Consider the following 19781-nt stretch of genomic DNA (forward strand, 5'->3'; position numbering starts at 1 on the left):
AGCACCTCCATACATGGCTACCTCACTGGTCAATAAAGGAAATGAATTACTAGTGCATTACACACATTTTGACACTGGAGACATAACTTTTTTCAGTCATTCCGTATCCAGATATAGAGATTTGCAGCATCTAGGACTTTAATGTTCACCCACTTACGGATTTGAATGTTTTGCCACATTCATGAGTGCAAACTTGCTCCCCAGTAAAGACGAACATGTGCTCCTCAATGCACACACTGGGCAATGCAGTCCACTCTAAATCGACGATTGACATGCTCGTTTTGTGCAATGGAGTTTCAGTCAATTGGAAAACATTTTGAAAAGTTATATTGCAACAGAAGCCCAGCCTTAAAAAAGTGGATTTCACTTCTAAATGATTACATGAGGAAGGAAAGGAGACCAGATGCAAAAAAGGTGCTGCGGCTTAGTTGGTTAAAGCGCCTGTCTAGTAAACAGGAGATCCTGAGTTCAAATCTCAGCAGCGCCTGTCTGCTTTTTTTTTCGACCAATCTGTCTCCCCAATATTAAAACTTTGTACAAAGATTGCTATTTCATGCTATTTAGAAGCACAGTCAGGCTTGAAATGTTGGCAAAGCATCCAAGAACTCTGGACTCCACTACCTTAGAGTCATATTGCCCAAGGTTGCGATGCCATCAGAAATAGCACATATTAGAATGAGCAATTCATATTTCCTGCTTAATTTTTTGTAAAAGAAGCAAAGGTACGCCTGAACAGGGACTTGAACCCTGGACCCTCAGATTAAAAGTCTGATGCTCTACCGACTGAGCTATCCAGGCACAGGGATCACTGCCCATTTGAAACTTGATTTTCACTCTACAGCACCTCCATACATGGCTACCTCACTGGTCAATAAAGGAAATGAATTACTAGTGCATTACACACATTTTGACACTGGAGACATAACTTTTTTCAGTCATTCCGTATCCAGATATAGAGATTTGCAGCATGTAGGACTTTAATGGTCACCCACTTACGGATTTGAATGTTTTGCCACATTCATGAGTGCAAACTTGCTCCCCAGTAAAGACGAACATGTGCTCCTCAATGCACACACTGGGCAATGCAGTCCACTCTAAATCGACGATTAATGACATGCTCGTTTTGTGCAATGGAGTTTCAGTCAATTGGAAAACATTTTGAAAAGTTATATTGCTACAGAAGCCTAGCCTTAAAAAAAGTGGATTTCACTTCTAAATGATTACATGAGGAAGGAAAGGAGACCAGATGCAAAAAAGGTGCTGTGGCTTAGTTGGTTAAAGCGCCTGTCTAGTAAACAGGAGATCCTGAGTTTGAATGTCAGCAGCGCCTGTCTGCTTTTTTTTCGACCAATATGTCTCCCCAATGTTAAAACTTTGTACAAAGATTGCTATTTCATGCTATTTAGAAGCACAGTCAGGCTTGAAATGTTGGCAAAGCCTCCAAGAACTCTGGACTCCACTACCTTAGAGTCATATTGCCCAAGGTTGCGATGCCATCAGAAATAGCACATATTAGAATGAGCAATTCATATTTCCTGCTTAATTTTTTGTAAAAGAAGCAAAGGTACGCCTGAACCGTGACTTGAACCCTGGACCCTCAGATTAAAAGTCTGATGCTCTACCGACTGAACTATCCAGGCACAGGGATCACTGCCCATTTGAAACTTGATTTTCACTCTACAGCACCTCCATACATGGCTACCTCACTGGTCAATAAAGGAAATTAATTACTAGTGCATTACACACATTTTGACACTGGAGACATAACTTTTTTCAGTCATTCCGTATCCAGATATAGAGATTTGCAGCATCTAGGACTTTAATGTTCACCCACTTACGGATTTGAATGTTTTGCCACATTCATGAGTGCAAACTTGCTCCCCAGTAAAGACGAACATGTGCTCCTCAATGCACACACTGGGCAATGCAGTCCACTCTAAATCGACGATTAATGACATGCTCGTTTTGTGCAATGGAGTTTCAGTCAATTGGAAAACATTTTGAAAAGTTATATTGCAACAGAAGCCCAGCGTTAAAAAAGTGGATTTCACTTCTAAATGATTACATGAGGAAGGAAAGGAGACCAGATGCAAAAAAGGTGCTGTGGCTTAGTTGGTTAAAGCGCCTGTCTAGTAAACAGGAGATCCTGACTTCGAATCTCACCAGCGCCTGTCTGCTTTTTTTTCGACCAATCTGTCTCCCCAATATTAAAACTTTGTACAAAGATTGCTATTTCATGCTATTTAGAAGCACAGTCAGGCTTGAAATGTTGGCAAAGCATCCAAGAACTCTGGACTCCACTACCTTAGAGTCATATTGCCCAAGGTTGCGATGCCATCAGAAATAGCACATATTAGAATGAGCAATTCATATTTCCTGCTTAATTTTTTGTAAAAGAAGCAAAGGTACGCCTGAACAGGGACTTGAACCCTGGACCCTCAGATTAAAAGTCTGATGCTCTACCGACTGAGCTATCCAGGCACAGGGATCACTGCCCATTTGAAACTTGATTTTCACTCTACAGCACCTCCATACATGGCTACCTCACTGGTCAATAAAGGAAATGAATTACTAGTGCATTACACACATTTTGACACTGGAGACATAACTTTTTTCAGTCATTCCGTATCCAGATATAGAGATTTGCAGCATGTAGGACTTTAATGGTCACCCACTTACGGATTTGAATGTTTTGCCACATTCATGAGTGCAAACTTGCTCCCCAGTAAAGACGAACATGTGCTCCTCAATGCACACACTGGGCAATGCAGTCCACTCTAAATCGACGATTAATGACATGCTCGTTTTGTGCAATGGAGTTTCAGTCAATTGGAAAACATTTTGAAAAGTTATATTGCTACAGAAGCCTAGCCTTAAAAAAAGTGGATTTCACTTCTAAATGATTACATGAGGAAGGAAAGGAGACCAGATGCAAAAAAGGTGCTGTGGCTTAGTTGGTTAAAGCGCCTGTCTAGTAAACAGGAGATCCTGAGTTTGAATGTCAGCAGCGCCTGTCTGCTTTTTTTTCGACCAATCTGTCTCCCCAATGTTAAAACTTTGTACAAAGATTGCTATTTCATGCTATTTAGAAGCACAGTCAGGCTTAAAATGTTGGCAAAGCCTCCAAGAACTCTGGACTCAACTACCTTAGAGTCATATTGCCCAAGGTTGCGATGCCATCAGAAATAGCACATATTAGAATGAGCAATTCATATTTCCTGCTTAATTTTTTGTAAAAGAAGCAAAGGTACGCCTGAACCGTGACTTGAACCCTGGACCCTCAGATTAAAAGTCTGATGCTCTACCGACTGAGCTATCCAGGCACAGGGATCACTGCCCATTTGAAACTTGATTTTCACTCTACAGCACCTCCATACATGGCTACCTCACTGGTCAATAAAGGAAATTAATTACTAGTGCATTACACACATTTTGACACTGGAGACATAACTTTTTTCAGTCATTCCGTATCCAGATATAGAGATTTGCAGCATCTAGGACTTTAATGTTCACCCACTTACGGATTTGAATGTTTTGCCACATTCATGAGTGCAAACTTGCTCCCCAGTAAAGACGAACATGTGCTCCTCAATGCACACACTGGGCAATGCAGTCCACTCTAAATCGACGATTAATGACATGCTCGTTTTGTGCAATGGAGTTTCAGTCAATTGGAAAACATTTTGAAAAGTTATATTGCAACAGAAGCCCAGCGTTAAAAAAGTGGATTTCACTTCTAAATGATTACATGAGGAAGGAAAGGAGACCAGATGCAAAAAAGGTGCTGTGGCTTAGTTGGTTAAAGCGCCTGTCTAGTAAACAGGAGATCCTGAGTTTGAATGTCAGCAGCGCCTGTCTGCTTTTTTTTCGACCAATATGTCTCCCCAATGTTAAAACTTTGTACAAAGATTGCTATTTCATGCTATTTAGAAGCACAGTCAGGCTTGAAATGTTGGCAAAGCCTCCAAGAACTCTGGACTCCACTACCTTAGAGTCATATTGCCCAAGGTTGCGATGCCATCAGAAATAGCACATATTAGAATGAGCAATTCATATTTCCTGCTTAATTTTTTGTAAAAGAAGCAAAGGTACGCCTGAACAGGGACTTGAACCCTGGACCCTCAGATTAAAAGTCTGATGCTCTACCGACTGAGCTATCCAGGCACAGGGATCACTGCCCATTTGAAACTTGATTTTCACTCTACAGCACCTCCATACATGGCTACCTCACTGGTCAATAAAGGAAATGAATTACTAGTGCATTACACACATTTTGACACTGGAGACATAACTTTTTTCAGTCATTCCGTATCCAGATATAGAGATTTGCAGCATGTAGGACATTAATGGTCACCCACTTACGGATTTGAATGTTTTGCCACATTCATGAGTGCAAACTTGCTCCCCAGTAAAGACGAACATGTGCTCCTCAATGCACACACTGGGCAATGCAGTCCACTCTAAATCGACGATTAATGACATGCTCGTTTTGTGCAATGGAGTTTCAGTCAATTGGAAAACATTTTGAAAAGTTATATTGCAACAGAAGCCCAGCCTTAAAAAAGTGGATTTCACTTCTAAATGATTACATGAGGAAGGAAAGGAGACCAGATGCAAAAAAGGTGCTGCGGCTTAGTTGGTTAAAGCGCCTGTCTAGTAAACAGGAGATCCTGAGTTCGAATCTCAGCAGCGCCTGTCTGCTTTTTTTTCGACCAATCTGTCTCCCCAATATTAAAACTTTGTACAAAGATTGCTATTTCATGCTATTTAGAAGCACAGTCAGGCTTGAAATGTTGGCAAAGCATCCAAGAACTCTGGACTCCACTACCTTAGAGTCATATTGCCCAAGGTTGCGATGCCATCAGAAATAGCACATATTAGAATGAGCAATTCATATTTCCTGCTTAATTTTTTGTAAAAGAAGCAAAGGTACGCCTAAACAGGGACTTGAACCCTGGACCCTCAGATTAAAAGTCTGATGCTCTACCGACTGAGCTATCCAGGCACAGGGATTACTGCCCATTTGAAACTTGATTTTCACTCTACAGCACCTCCATACATGGCTACCTCACTGGGCAATAAAGGAAATGAATTACTAGTGCATTACACACATTTTGACACTGGAGACATAACTTTTTTCAGTCATTCCGTATCCAGATATAGAGATTTGCAGCATCTAGGACTTTAATGTTCACCCACTTACGGATTTGAATGTTTTGCCACATTCATGAGTGCAAACTTGCTCCCCAGTAAAGACGAACATGTGCTCCTCAATGCACACACTGGGCAATGCAGTCCACTCTAAATCGACGATTAATGACATGCTCGTTTTGTGCAATGGAGTTTCAGTCAATTGGAAAACATTTTGAAAAGTTATATTGCTACAGAAGCCTAGCCTTAAAAAAAGTGGATTTCACTTCTAAATGATTACATGAGGAAGGAAAGGAGACCAGATGCAAAAAAGGTGCTGTGGCTTAGTTGGTTAAAGCGCCTGTCTAGTAAACAGGAGATCCTGAGTTTGAATGTCAGCAGCGCCTGTCTGCTTTTTTTTCGACCAATATGTCTCCCCAATGTTAAAACTTTGTACAAAGATTGCTATTTCATGCTATTTAGAAGCACAGTCAGGCTTGAAATGTTGGCAAAGCCTCCAAGAACTCTGGACTCCACTACCTTAGAGTCATATTGCCCAAGGTTGCGATGCCATCAGAAATAGCACATATTAGAATGAGCAATTCATATTTCCTGCTTAATTTTTTGTAAAAGAAGCAAAGGTACGCCTGAACCGTGACTTGAACCCTGGACCCTCAGATTAAAAGTCTGATGCTCTACCGACTGAGCTATCCAGGCACAGGGATCACTGCCCATTTGAAACTTGATTTTCACTCTACAGCACCTCCATACATGGCTACCTCACTGGTCAATAAAGGAAATGAATTACTAGTGCATTCCACACATTTTGACACTGGAGACATAACTTTTTTCAGTCATTCCGTATCCAGATATAGAGATTTGCAGCATCTAGGACTTTAATGTTCACCCACTTACGGATTTGAATGTTTTGCCACATTCATGAGTGCAAACTTGCTCCCCAGTAAAGACGAACATGTGCTCCTCAATGCACACACTGGGCAATGCAGTCCACTCTAAATCAACGATTAATGACATGCTCGTTTTGTGCAATGGAGTTTCAGTCAATTGGAAAACATTTTGAAAAGTTATATTGCAACAGAAGCCCAGCGTTAAAAAAGTGGATTTCACTTCTAAATGATTACATGAGGAAGGAAAGGAGACCAGATGCAAAAAAGGTGCTGTGGCTTAGTTGGTTAAAGCGCCTGTCTAGTAAACAGGAGATCCTGAGTTCGAATCTCACCAGCGCCTGTCTGCTTTTTTTTCGACCAATCTGTCTCCCCAATATTAAAACTTTGTACAAAGATTGCTATTTCATGCTATTTAGAAGCACAGTCAGGCTTGAAATGTTGGCAAAGCATCCAAGAACTCTGGACTCCACTACCTTAGAGTCATATTGCCCAAGGTTGCGATGCCATCAGAAATAGCACATATTAGAATGAGCAATTCATATTTCCTGCTTAATTTTTTGTAAAAGAAGCAAAGGTACGCCTAAACAGGGACTTGAACCCTGGACCCTCAGATTAAAAGTCTGATGCTCTACCGACTGAGCTATCCAGGCACAGGGATTACTGCCCATTTGAAACTTGATTTTCACTCTACAGCACCTCCATACATGGCTACCTCACTGGGCAATAAAGGAAATGAATTACTAGTGCATTACACACATTTTGACACTGGAGACATAACTTTTTTCAGTCATTCCGTATCCAGATATAGAGATTTGCAGCATCTAGGACTTTAATGTTCACCCACTTACGGATTTGAATGTTTTGCCACATTCATGAGTGCAAACTTGCTCCCCAGTAAAGACGAACATGTGCTCCTCAATGCACACACTGGGCAATGCAGTCCACTCTAAATCGACGATTAATGACATGCTCGTTTTGTGCAATGGAGTTTCAGTCAATTGGAAAACATTTTGAAAAGTTATATTGCAACAGAAGCCCAGCCTTAAAAAAGTGGATTTCACTTCTAAATGATTACATGAGGAAGGAAAGGAGACCAGATGCAAAAAAGGTGCTGCGGCTTAGTTGGTTAAAGCGCCTGTCTAGTAAACAGGAGATCCTGAGTTCGAATCTCAGCAGCGCCTGTCTGCTTTTTTTTCGACCAATCTGTCTCCCCAATATTAAAACTTTGTACAAAGATTGCTATTTCATGCTATTTAGAAGCACAGTCAGGCTTGAAATGTTGGCAAAGCATCCAAGAACTCTGGACTCCACTACCTTAGAGTCATATTGCCCAAGGTTGCGATGCCATCAGAAATAGCACATATTAGAATGAGCAATTCATATTTCCTGCTTAATTTTTTGTAAAAGAAGCAAAGGTACGCCTGAACAGGGACTTGAACCCTGGACCCTCAGATTAAAAGTCTGATGCTCTACCGACTGAGCTATCCAGGCACAGGGATCACTGCCCATTTGAAACTTGATTTTCACTCTACAGCACCTCCATACATGGCTACCTCACTGGTCAATAAAGGAAATGAATTACTAGTGCATTACACACATTTTGACACTGGAGACATAACTTTTTTCAGTCATTCCGTATCCAGATATAGAGATTTGCAGCATCTAGGACTTTAATGTTCACCCACTTACGGATTTGAATGTTTTGCCACATTCATGAGTGCAAACTTGCTCCCCAGTAAAGACGAACATGTGCTCCTCAATGCACACACTGGGCAATGCAGTCCACTCTAAATCGACGATTAATGACATGCTCGTTTTGTGCAATGGAGTTTCAGTCAATTGGAAAACATTTTGAAAAGTTATATTGCAACAGAAGCCCAGCCTTAAAAAAGTGGATTTCACTTCTAAATGATTACATGAGGAAGGAAAGGAGACCAGATGCAAAAAAGGTGCTGCGGCTTAGTTGGTTAAAGCGCCTGTCTAGTAAACAGGAGATCCTGAGTTCAAATCTCAGCAGCGCCTGTCTGCTTTTTTTTTCGACCAATCTGTCTCCCCAATATTAAAACTTTGTACAAAGATTGCTATTTCATGCTATTTAGAAGCACAGTCAGGCTTGAAATGTTGGCAAAGCATCCAAGAACTCTGGACTCCACTACCTTAGAGTCATATTGCCCAAGGTTGCGATGCCATCAGAAATAGCACATATTAGAATGAGCAATTCATATTTCCTGCTTAATTTTTTGTAAAAGAAGCAAAGGTACGCCTGAACAGGGACTTGAACCCTGGACCCTCAGATGAAAAGTCTGATGCTCTACCGACTGAGCTATCCAGGCACAGGGATCACTGCCCATTTGAAACTTGATTTTCACTCTACAGCACCTCCATACATGGCTACCTCACTGGTCAATAAAGGAAATGAATTACTAGTGCATTACACACATTTTGACACTGGAGACATAACTTTTTTCAGTCATTCCGTATCCAGATATAGAGATTTGCAGCATGTAGGACATTAATGGTCACCCACTTACGGATTTGAATGTTTTGCCACATTCATGAGTGCAAACTTGCTCCCCAGTAAAGACGAACATGTGCTCCTCAATGCACACACTGGGCAATGCAGTCCACTCTAAATCGACGATTAATGACATGCTCGTTTTGTGCAATGGAGTTTCAGTCAATTGGAAAACATTTTGAAAAGTTATATTGCAACAGAAGCCCAGCCTTAAAAAAGTGGATTTCACTTCTAAATGATTACATGAGGAAGGAAAGGAGACCAGATGCAAAAAAGGTGCTGCGGCTTAGTTGGTTAAAGCGCCTGTCTAGTAAACAGGAGATCCTGAGTTCGAATCTCAGCAGCGCCTGTCTGCTTTTTTTTCGACCAATCTGTCTCCCCAATATTAAAACTTTGTACAAAGATTGCTATTTCATGCTATTTAGAAGCACAGTCAGGCTTGAAATGTTGGCAAAGCATCCAAGAACTCTGGACTCCACTACCTTAGAGTCATATTGCCCAAGGTTGCGATGCCATCAGAAATAGCACATATTAGAATGAGCAATTCATATTTCCTGCTTAATTTTTTGTAAAAGAAGCAAAGGTACGCCTAAACAGGGACTTGAACCCTGGACCCTCAGATTAAAAGTCTGATGCTCTACCGACTGAGCTATCCAGGCACAGGGATTACTGCCCATTTGAAACTTGATTTTCACTCTACAGCACCTCCATACATGGCTACCTCACTGGGCAATAAAGGAAATGAATTACTAGTGCATTACACACATTTTGACACTGGAGACATAACTTTTTTCAGTCATTCCGTATCCAGATATAGAGATTTGCAGCATCTAGGACTTTAATGTTCACCCACTTACGGATTTGAATGTTTTGCCACATTCATGAGTGCAAACTTGCTCCCCAGTAAAGACGAACATGTGCTCCTCAATGCACACACTGGGCAATGCAGTCCACTCTAAATCGACGATTAATGACATGCTCGTTTTGTGCAATGGAGTTTCAGTCAATTGGAAAACATTTTGAAAAGTTATATTGCAACAGAAGCCCAGCCTTAAAAAAGTGGATTTCACTTCTAAATGATTACATGAGGAAGGAAAGGAGACCAGATGCAAAAAAGGTGCTGCGGCTTAGTTGGTTAAAGCGCCTGTCTAGTAAACAGGAGATCCTGAGTTCAAATCTCAGCAGCGCCTGTCTGCTTTTTTTTCGACCAATCTGTCTCCCCAATATTAAAACTTTGTACAAAGATTGCTATTTCATGCTATTTAGAAGCACAGTCAGGCTTGAAATGTTGGCAAAGCATCCAAGAACTCTGGACTCCACTACCTTAGAGTCATATTGCCCAAGGTTGCGATGCCATCAGAAATAGCACATATTAGAATGAGCAATTCATATTTCCTGCTTAATTTTTTGTAAAAGAAGCAAAGGTACGCCTGAACAGGGACTTGAACCCTGGACCCTCAGATTAAAAGTCTGATGCTCTACCGACTGAGCTATCCAGGCACAGGGATCACTGCCCATTTGAAACTTGATTTTCACTCTACAGCACCTCCATACATGGCTACCTCACTGGTCAATAAAGGAAATGAATTACTAGTGCATTACACACATTTTGACACTGGAGACATAACTTTTTTCAGTCATTCCGTATCCAGATATAGAGATTTGCAGCATGTAGGACATTAATGGTCACCCACTTACGGATTTGAATGTTTTGCCACATTCATGAGTGCAAACTTGCTCCCCAGTAAAGACGAACATGTGCTCCTCAATGCACACACTGGGCAATGCAGTCCACTCTAAATCGACTATTAATGACATGCTCGTTTTGTGCAATGGAGTTTCAGTCAATTGGAAAACATTTTGAAAAGTTATATTGCAACAGAAGCCCAGCCTTAAAAAAGTGGATTTCACTTCTAAATGATTACATGAGGAAGGAAAGGAGACCAGATGCAAAAAAGGTGCTGCGGCTTAGTTGGTTAAAGCGCCTGTCTAGTAAACAGGAGATCCTGAGTTCGAATCTCAGCAGCGCCTGTCTGCTTTTTTTTCGACCAATCTGTCTCCCCAATATTAAAACTTTGTACAAAGATTGCTATTTCATGCTATTTAGAAGCACAGTCAGGCTTGAAATGTTGGCAAAGCATCCAAGAACTCTGGACTCCACTACCTTAGAGTCATATTGCCCAAGGTTGCGATGCCATCAGAAATAGCACATATTAGAATGAGCAATTCATATTTCCTGCTTAATTTTTTGTAAAAGAAGCAAAGGTACGCCTAAACAGGGACTTGAACCCTGGACCCTCAGATTAAAAGTCTGATGCTCTACCGACTGAGCTATCCAGGCACAGGGATTACTGCCCATTTGAAACTTGATTTTCACTCTACAGCACCTCCATACATGGCTACCTCACTGGGCAATAAAGGAAATGAATTACTAGTGCATTACACACATTTTGACACTGGAGACATAACTTTTTTCAGTCATTCCGTATCCAGATATAGAGATTTGCAGCATCTAGGACTTTAATGTTCACCCACTTACGGATTTGAATGTTTTGCCACATTCATGAGTGCAAACTTGCTCCCCAGTAAAGACGAACATGTGCTCCTCAATGCACACACTGGGCAATGCAGTCCACTCTAAATCGACGATTAATGACATGCTCGTTTTGTGCAATGGAGTTTCAGTCAATTGGAAAACATTTTGAAAAGTTATATTGCTACAGAAGCCTAGCCTTAAAAAAAGTGGATTTCACTTCTAAATGATTACATGAGGAAGGAAAGGAGACCAGATGCAAAAAAGGTGCTGTGGCTTAGTTGGTTAAAGCGCCTGTCTAGTAAACAGGAGATCCTGAGTTTGAATGTCAGCAGCGCCTGTCTGCTTTTTTTTCGACCAATATGTCTCCCCAATGTTAAAACTTTGTACAAAGATTGCTATTTCATGCTATTTAGAAGCACAGTCAGGCTTGAAATGTTGGCAAAGCCTCCAAGAACTCTGGACTCCACTACCTTAGAGTCATATTGCCCAAGGTTGCGATGCCATCAGAAATAGCACATATTAGAATGAGCAATTCATATTTCCTGCTTAATTTTTTGTAAAAGAAGCAAAGGTACGCCTGAACCGTGACTTGAACCCTGGACCCTCAGATTAAAAGTCTGATGCTCTACCGACTGAGCTATCCAGGCACAGGGATCACTGCCCATTTGAAACTTGATTTTCACTCTACAGCACCTCCATACATGGCTACCTCACTGGTCAATAAAGGAAATTAATTACTAGTGCATTACACACATTTTGACACTGGAGACATAACTTTTTTCAGTCATTCCGTATCCAGATATAGAGATTTGCAGCATCTAGGACTTTAATGTTCACCCACTTACGGATTTGAATGTTTTGCCACATTCATGAGTGCAAACCTGCTCCCCAGTAAAGACGAACATGTGCTCCTCAATGCACACACTGGGCAATGCAGTCCACTCTAAATCGACGATTAATGACATGCTCGTTTTGTGCAATGGAGTTTCAGTCAATTGGAAAACATTTTGAAAAGTTATATTGCAACAGAAGCCCAGCGTTAAAAAAGTGGATTTCACTTCTAAATGATTACATGAGGAAGGAAAGGAGACCAGATGCAAAAAAGGTGCTGTGGCTTAGTTGGTTAAAGCGCCTGTCTAGTAAACAGGAGATCCTGAGTTCGAATCTCACCAGCGCCTGTCTGCTTTTTTTTCGACCAATCTGTCTCCCCAATATTAAAACTTTGTACAAAGATTGCTATTTCATGCTATTTAGAAGCACAGTCAGGCTTGAAATGTTGGCAAAGCATCCAAGAACTCTGGACTCCACTACCTTAGAGTCATATTGCCCAAGGTTGCGATGCCATCAGAAATAGCACATATTAGAATGAGCAATTCATATTTCCTGCTTAATTTTTTGTAAAAGAAGCAAAGGTACGCCTGAACAGGGACTTGAACCCTGGACCCTCAGATTAAAAGTCTGATGCTCTACCGACTGAGCTATCCAGGCACAGGGATCACTGCCCATTTGAAACTTGATTTTCACTCTACAGCACCTCCATACATGGCTACCTCACTGGTCAATAAAGGAAATGAATTACTAGTGCATTCCACACATTTTGACACTGGAGACATAACTTTTTTCAGTCATTCCGTATCCAGATATAGAGATTTGCAGCATGTAGGACTTTAATGGTCACCCACTTACGGATTTGAATGTTTTGCCACATTCATGAGTGCAAACTTGCTCCCCAGTAAAGACGAACATGTGCTCCTCAATGCACACACTGGGCAATGCAGTCCACTCTAAATCGACGATTAATGACATGCTCGTTTTGTGCAATGGAGTTTCAGTCAATTGGAAAACATTTTGAAAAGTTATATTGCTACAGAAGCCTAGCCTTAAAAAAAGTGGATTTCACTTCTAAATGATTACATGAGGAAGGAAAGGAGACCAGATGCAAAAAAGGTGCTGTGGCTTAGTTGGTTAAAGCGCCTGTCTAGTAAACATGAGATCCTGAGTTTGAATGTCAGCAGCGCCTGTCTGCTTTTTTTTCGACCAATCTGTCTCCCCAATGTTAAAACTTTGTACAAAGATTGCTATTTCATGCTATTTAGAAGCACAGTCAGGCTTGAAATGTTGGCAAAGCCTCCAAGAACTCTGGACTCCACTACCTTAGAGTCATATTGCCCAAGGTTGCGATGCCATCAGAAATAGCACATATTAGAATGAGCAATTCATATTTCCTGCTTAATTTTTTGTAAAAGAAGCAAAGGTACGCCTGAACCGTGACTTGAACCCTGGACCCTCAGATTAAAAGTCTGATGCTCTACCGACTGAGCTATCCAGGCACAGGGATCACTGCCCATTTGAAACTTGATTTTCACTCTACAGCACCTCCATACATGGCTACCTCACTGGTCAATAAAGGAAATTAATTACTAGTGCATTACACACATTTTGACACTGGAGACATAACTTTTTTCAGTCATTCCGTATCCAGATATAGAGATTTGCAGCATCTAGGACTTTAATGTTCACCCACTTACGGATTTGAATGTTTTGCCACATTCATGAGTGCAAACTTGCTCCCCAGTAAAGACGAACATGTGCTCCTCAATGCACACACTGGGCAATGCAGTCCACTCTAAATCGACGATTAATGACATGCTCGTTTTGTGCAATGGAGTTTCAGTCAATTGGAAAACATTTTGAAAAGTTATATTGCAACAGAAGCCCAGCGTTAAAAAAGTGGATTTCACTTCTAAATGATTACATGAGGAAGGAAAGGAGACCAGATGCAAAAAAGGTGCTGTGGCTTAGTTGGTTAAAGCGCCTGTCTAGTAAACAGGAGATCCTGAGTTCGAATCTCACCAGCGCCTGTCTGCTTTTTTTTCGACCAATCTGTCTCCCCAATATTAAAACTTTGTACAAAGATTGCTATTTCATGCTATTTAGAAGCACAGTCAGGCTTGAAATGTTGGCAAAGCATCCAAGAACTCTGGACTCCACTACCTTAGAGTCATATTGCCCAAGGTTGCGATGCCATCAGAAATAGCACATATTAGAATGAGCAATTCATATTTCCTGCTTAATTTTTTGTAAAAGAAGCAAAGGTACGCCTAAACAGGGACTTGAACCCTGGACCCTCAGATTAAAAGTCTGATGCTCTACCGACTGAGCTATCCAGGCACAGGGATTACTGCCCATTTGAAACTTGATTTTCACTCTACAGCACCTCCATACATGGCTACCTCACTGGGCAATAAAGGAAATGAATTACTAGTGCATTACACACATTTTGACACTGGAGACATAACTTTTTTCAGTCATTCCGTATCCAGATATAGAGATTTGCAGCATCTAGGACTTTAATGTTCACCCACTTACGGATTTGAATGTTTTGCCACATTCATGAGTGCAAACTTGCTCCCCAGTAAAGACGAACATGTGCTCCTCAATGCACACACTGGGCAATGCAGTCCACTCTAAATCGACGATTAATGACATGCTCGTTTTGTGCAATGGAGTTTCAGTCAATTGGAAAACATTTTGAAAAGTTATATTGCAACAGAAGCCCAGCCTTAAAAAAGTGGATTTCACTTCTAAATGATTACATGAGGAAGGAAAGGAGACCAGATGCAAAAAAGGTGCTGCGGCTTAGTTGGTTAAAGCGCCTGTCTAGTAAACAGGAGATCCTGAGTTCGAATCTCAGCAGCGCCTGTCTGCTTTTTTTTCGACCAATCTGTCTCCCCAATATTAAAACTTTGTACAAAGATTGCTATTTCATGCTATTTAGAAGCACAGTCAGGCTTGAAATGTTGGCAAAGCATCCAAGAACTCTGGACTCCACTACCTTAGAGTCATATTGCCCAAGGTTGCGATGCCATCAGAAATAGCACATATTAGAATGAGCAATTCATATTTCCTGCTTAATTTTTTGTAAAAGAAGCAAAGGTACGCCTGAACAGGGACTTGAACCCTGGACCCTCAGATTAAAAGTCTGATGCTCTACCGACTGAGCTATCCAGGCACAGGGATCACTGCCCATTTGAAACTTGATTTTCACTCTACAGCACCTCCATACATGGCTACCTCACTGGTCAATAAAGGAAATGAATTACTAGTGCATTACACACATTTTGACACTGGAGACATAACTTTTTTCAGTCATTCCGTATCCAGATATAGAGATTTGCAGCATCTAGGACTTTAATGTTCACCCACTTACGGATTTGAATGTTTTGCCACATTCATGAGTGCAAACTTGCTCCCCAGTAAAGACGAACATGTGCTCCTCAATGCACACACTGGGCAATGCAGTCCACTCTAAATCGACGATTAATGACATGCTCGTTTTGTGCAATGGAGTTTCAGTCAATTGGAAAACATTTTGAAAAGTTATATTGCAACAGAAGCCCAGCCTTAAAAAAGTGGATTTCACTTCTAAATGATTACATGAGGAAGGAAAGGAGACCAGATGCAAAAAAGGTGCTGCGGCTTAGTTGGTTAAAGCGCCTGTCTAGTAAACAGGAGATCCTGAGTTCAAATCTCAGCAGCGCCTGTCTGCTTTTTTTTTCGACCAATCTGTCTCCCCAATATTAAAACTTTGTACAAAGATTGCTATTTCATGCTATTTAGAAGCACAGTCAGGCTTGAAATGTTGGCAAAGCATCCAAGAACTCTGGACTCCACTACCTTAGAGTCATATTGCCCAAGGTTGCGATGCCATCAGAAATAGCACATATTAGAATGAGCAATTCATATTTCCTGCTTAATTTTTTGTAAAAGAAGCAAAGGTACGCCTGAACAGGGACTTGAACCCTGGACCCTCAGATGAAAAGTCTGATGCTCTACCGACTGAGCTATCCAGGCACAGGGATCACTGCCCATTTGAAACTTGATTTTCACTCTACAGCACCTCCATACATGGCTACCTCACTGGTCAATAAAGGAAATGAATTACTAGTGCATTACACACATTTTGACACTGGAGACATAACTTTTTTCAGTCATTCCGTATCCAGATATAGAGATTTGCAGCATGTAGGACTTTAATGGTCACCCACTTACGGATTTGAATGTTTTGCCACATTCATGAGTGCAAACTTGCTCCCCAGTAAAGACGAACATGTGCTCCTCAATGCACACACTGGGCAATGCAGTCCACTCTAAATCGACGATTAATGACATGCTCGTTTTGTGCAATGGAGTTTCAGTCAATTGGAAAACATTTTGAAAAGTTATATTGCTACAGAAGCCTAGCCTTAAAAAAAGTGGATTTCACTTCTAAATGATTACATGAGGAAGGAAAGGAGACCAGATGCAAAAAAGGTGCTGCGGCTTAGTTGGTTAAAGCGCCTGTCTAGTAAACAGGAGATCCTGAGTTCGAATCTCAGCAGCGCCTGTCTGCTTTTTTTTCGACCAATCTGTCTCCCCAATATTAAAACTTTGTACAAAGATTGCTATTTCATGCTATTTAGAAGCACAGTCAGGCTTGAAATGTTGGCAAAGCATCCAAGAACTCTGGACTCCACTACCTTAGAGTCATATTGCCCAAGGTTGCGATGCCATCAGAAATAGCACATATTAGAATGAGCAATTCATATTTCCTGCTTAATTTTTTGTAAAAGAAGCAAAGGTACGCCTGAACAGGGACTTGAACCCTGGACCCTCAGATTAAAAGTCTGATGCTCTACCGACTGAGCTATCCAGGCACAGGGATCACTGCCCATTTGAAACTTGATTTTCACTCTACAGCACCTCCATACATGGCTACCTCACTGGTCAATAAAGGAAATGAATTACTAGTGCATTACACACATTTTGACACTGGAGACATAACTTTTTTCAGTCATTCCGTATCCAGATATAGAGATTTGCAGCATGTAGGACATTAATGGTCACCCACTTACGGATTTGAATGTTTTGCCACATTCATGAGTGCAAACTTGCTCCCCAGTAAAGACGAACATGTGCTCCTCAATGCACACACTGGGCAATGCAGTCCACTCTAAATCGACGATTAATGACATGCTCGTTTTGTGCAATGGAGTTTCAGTCAATTGGAAAACATTTTGAAAAGTTATATTGCAACAGAAGCCCAGCCTTAAAAAAGTGGATTTCACTTCTAAATGATTACATGAGGAAGGAAAGGAGACCAGATGCAAAAAAGGTGCTGCGGCTTAGTTGGTTAAAGCGCCTGTCTAGTAAACAGGAGATCCTGAGTTCGAATCTCAGCAGCGCCTGTCTGCTTTTTTTTCGACCAATCTGTCTCCCCAATATTAAAACTTTGTACAAAGATTGCTATTTCATGCTATTTAGAAGCACAGTCAGGCTTGAAATGTTGGCAAAGCATCCAAGAACTCTGGACTCCACTACCTTAGAGTCATATTGCCCAAGGTTGCGATGCCATCAGAAATAGCACATATTAGAATGAGCAATTCATATTTCCTGCTTAATTTTTTGTAAAAGAAGCAAAGGTACGCCTAAACAGGGACTTGAACCCTGGACCCTCAGATTAAAAGTCTGATGCTCTACCGACTGAGCTATCCAGGCACAGGGATTACTGCCCATTTGAAACTTGATTTTCACTCTACAGCACCTCCATACATGGCTACCTCACTGGGCAATAAAGGAAATGAATTACTAGTGCATTACACACATTTTGACACTGGAGACATAACTTTTTTCAGTCATTCCGTATCCAGATATAGAGATTTGCAGCATCTAGGACTTTAATGTTCACCCACTTACGGATTTGAATGTTTTGCCACATTCATGAGTGCAAACTTGCTCCCCAGTAAAGACGAACATGTGCTCCTCAATGCACACACTGGGCAATGCAGTCCACTCTAAATCGACGATTAATGACATGCTCGTTTTGTGCAATGGAGTTTCAGTCAATTGGAAAACATTTTGAAAAGTTATATTGCAACAGAAGCCCAGCCTTAAAAAAGTGGATTTCACTTCTAAATGATTACATGAGGAAGGAAAGGAGACCAGATGCAAAAAAGGTGCTGCGGCTTAGTTGGTTAAAGCGCCTGTCTAGTAAACAGGAGATCCTGAGTTCAAATCTCATCAGCGCCTGTCTGCTTTTTTTTCGACCAATCTGTCTCCCCAATATTAAAACTTTGTACAAAGATTGCTATTTCATGCTATTTAGAAGCACAGTCAGGCTTGAAATGTTGGCAAAGCATCCAAGAACTCTGGACTCCACTACCTTAGAGTCATATTGCCCAAGGTTGCGATGCCATCAGAAATAGCACATATTAGAATGAGCAATTCATATTTCCTGCTTAATTTTTTGTAAAAGAAGCAAAGGTACGCCTGAACAGGGACTTGAACCCTGGACCCTCAGATTAAAAGTCTGATGCTCTACCGACTGAGCTATCCAGGCACAGGGATCACTGCCCATTTGAAACTTGATTTTCACTCTACAGCACCTCCATACATGGCTACCTCACTGGTCAATAAAGGAAATGAATTACTAGTGCATTACACACATTTTGACACTGGAGACATAACTTTTTTCAGTCATTCCGTATCCAGATATAGAGATTTGCAGCATGTAGGACATTAATGGTCACCCACTTACGGATTTGAATGTTTTGCCACATTCATGAGTGCAAACTTGCTCCCCAGTAAAGACGAACATGTGCTCCTCAATGCACACACTGGGCAATGCAGTCCACTCTAAATCGACGATTAATGACATGCTCGTTTTGTGCAATGGAGTTTCAGTCAATTGGAAAACATTTTGAAAAGTTATATTGCAACAGAAGCCCAGCCTTAAAAAAGTGGATTTCACTTCTAAATGATTACATGAGGAAGGAAAGGAGACCAGATGCAAAAAAGGTGCTGCGGCTTAGTTGGTTAAAGCGCCTGTCTAGTAAACAGGAGATCCTGAGTTCGAATCTCAGCAGCGCCTGTCTGCTTTTTTTTCGACCAATCTGTCTCCCCAATATTAAAACTTTGTACAAAGATTGCTATTTCATGCTATTTAGAAGCACAGTCAGGCTTGAAATGTTGGCAAAGCATCCAAGAACTCTGGACTCCACTACCTTAGAGTCATATTGCCCAAGGTTGCGATGCCATCAGAAATAGCACATATTAGAATGAGCAATTCATATTTCCTGCTTAATTTTTTGTAAAAGAAGCAAAGGTACGCCTAAACAGGGACTTGAACCCTGGACCCTCAGATTAAAAGTCTGATGCTCTACCGACTGAGCTATCCAGGCACAGGGATTACTGCCCATTTGAAACTTGATTTTCACTCTACAGCACCTCCATACATGGCTACCTCACTGGGCAATAAAGGAAATGAATTACTAGTGCATTACACACATTTTGACACTGGAGACATAACTTTTTTCAGTCATTCCGGATCCAGATATAGAGATTTGCAGCATCTAGGACTTTAATGTTCACCCACTTACGGATTTGAATGTTTTGCCACATTCATGAGTGCAAACTTGCTCCCCAGTAAAGACGAACATGTGCTCCTCAATGCACACACTGGGCAATGCAGTCCACTCTAAATCGACGATTAATGACATGCTCGTTTTGTGCAATGGAGTTTCAGTCAATTGGAAAACATTTTGAAAAGTTATATTGCTACAGAAGCCTAGCCTTAAAAAAAGTGGATTTCACTTCTAAATGATTACATGAGGAAGGAAAGGAGACCAGATGCAAAAAAGGTGCTGTGGCTTAG

The 19781-nt window shown here is 41.1% G+C and overlaps 9 non-coding genes across 9 annotated transcripts; all 9 read right to left on the reverse strand.

Moving 5' to 3' along the window:
* Positions 1–725: 725 nt before the first annotated feature.
* On the reverse strand, positions 726–798 carry TRNAK-UUU (transfer RNA lysine (anticodon UUU)). The gene has a single exon. It is a non-coding gene; the product is annotated as a tRNA-Lys (tRNA).
* A 1610-nt stretch (positions 799–2408) lies between these two features.
* TRNAK-UUU (transfer RNA lysine (anticodon UUU)) lies at positions 2409–2481 on the reverse strand. The gene has a single exon. It is a non-coding gene; the product is annotated as a tRNA-Lys (tRNA).
* A 1610-nt stretch (positions 2482–4091) lies between these two features.
* TRNAK-UUU (transfer RNA lysine (anticodon UUU)) lies at positions 4092–4164 on the reverse strand. The gene has a single exon. It is a non-coding gene; the product is annotated as a tRNA-Lys (tRNA).
* A 3292-nt stretch (positions 4165–7456) lies between these two features.
* Positions 7457–7529, reverse strand: TRNAK-UUU (transfer RNA lysine (anticodon UUU)). Its single transcript has one exon. It is a non-coding gene; the product is annotated as a tRNA-Lys (tRNA).
* A 2451-nt stretch (positions 7530–9980) lies between these two features.
* Positions 9981–10053, reverse strand: TRNAK-UUU (transfer RNA lysine (anticodon UUU)). The gene has a single exon. It is a non-coding gene; the product is annotated as a tRNA-Lys (tRNA).
* Positions 10054–12504: 2451 nt separating this feature from the next.
* Positions 12505–12577, reverse strand: TRNAK-UUU (transfer RNA lysine (anticodon UUU)). Its single transcript has one exon. It is a non-coding gene; the product is annotated as a tRNA-Lys (tRNA).
* Positions 12578–15028: 2451 nt separating this feature from the next.
* Positions 15029–15101, reverse strand: TRNAK-UUU (transfer RNA lysine (anticodon UUU)). Its single transcript has one exon. It is a non-coding gene; the product is annotated as a tRNA-Lys (tRNA).
* Positions 15102–16712: 1611 nt separating this feature from the next.
* TRNAK-UUU (transfer RNA lysine (anticodon UUU)) lies at positions 16713–16785 on the reverse strand. Its single transcript has one exon. It is a non-coding gene; the product is annotated as a tRNA-Lys (tRNA).
* Positions 16786–18394: 1609 nt separating this feature from the next.
* Positions 18395–18467, reverse strand: TRNAK-UUU (transfer RNA lysine (anticodon UUU)). Its single transcript has one exon. It is a non-coding gene; the product is annotated as a tRNA-Lys (tRNA).
* Between the last annotated feature and the right edge of the window lie 1314 nt (positions 18468–19781).

Source organism: Ambystoma mexicanum, unplaced genomic scaffold (assembly GCF_040938575.1).
Source record: "Ambystoma mexicanum isolate Mex_15411 unplaced genomic scaffold, UKY_AmexF1_1 Mex_scaf1, whole genome shotgun sequence".
NCBI lineage: Eukaryota > Metazoa > Chordata > Amphibia > Caudata > Ambystomatidae > Ambystoma > Ambystoma mexicanum.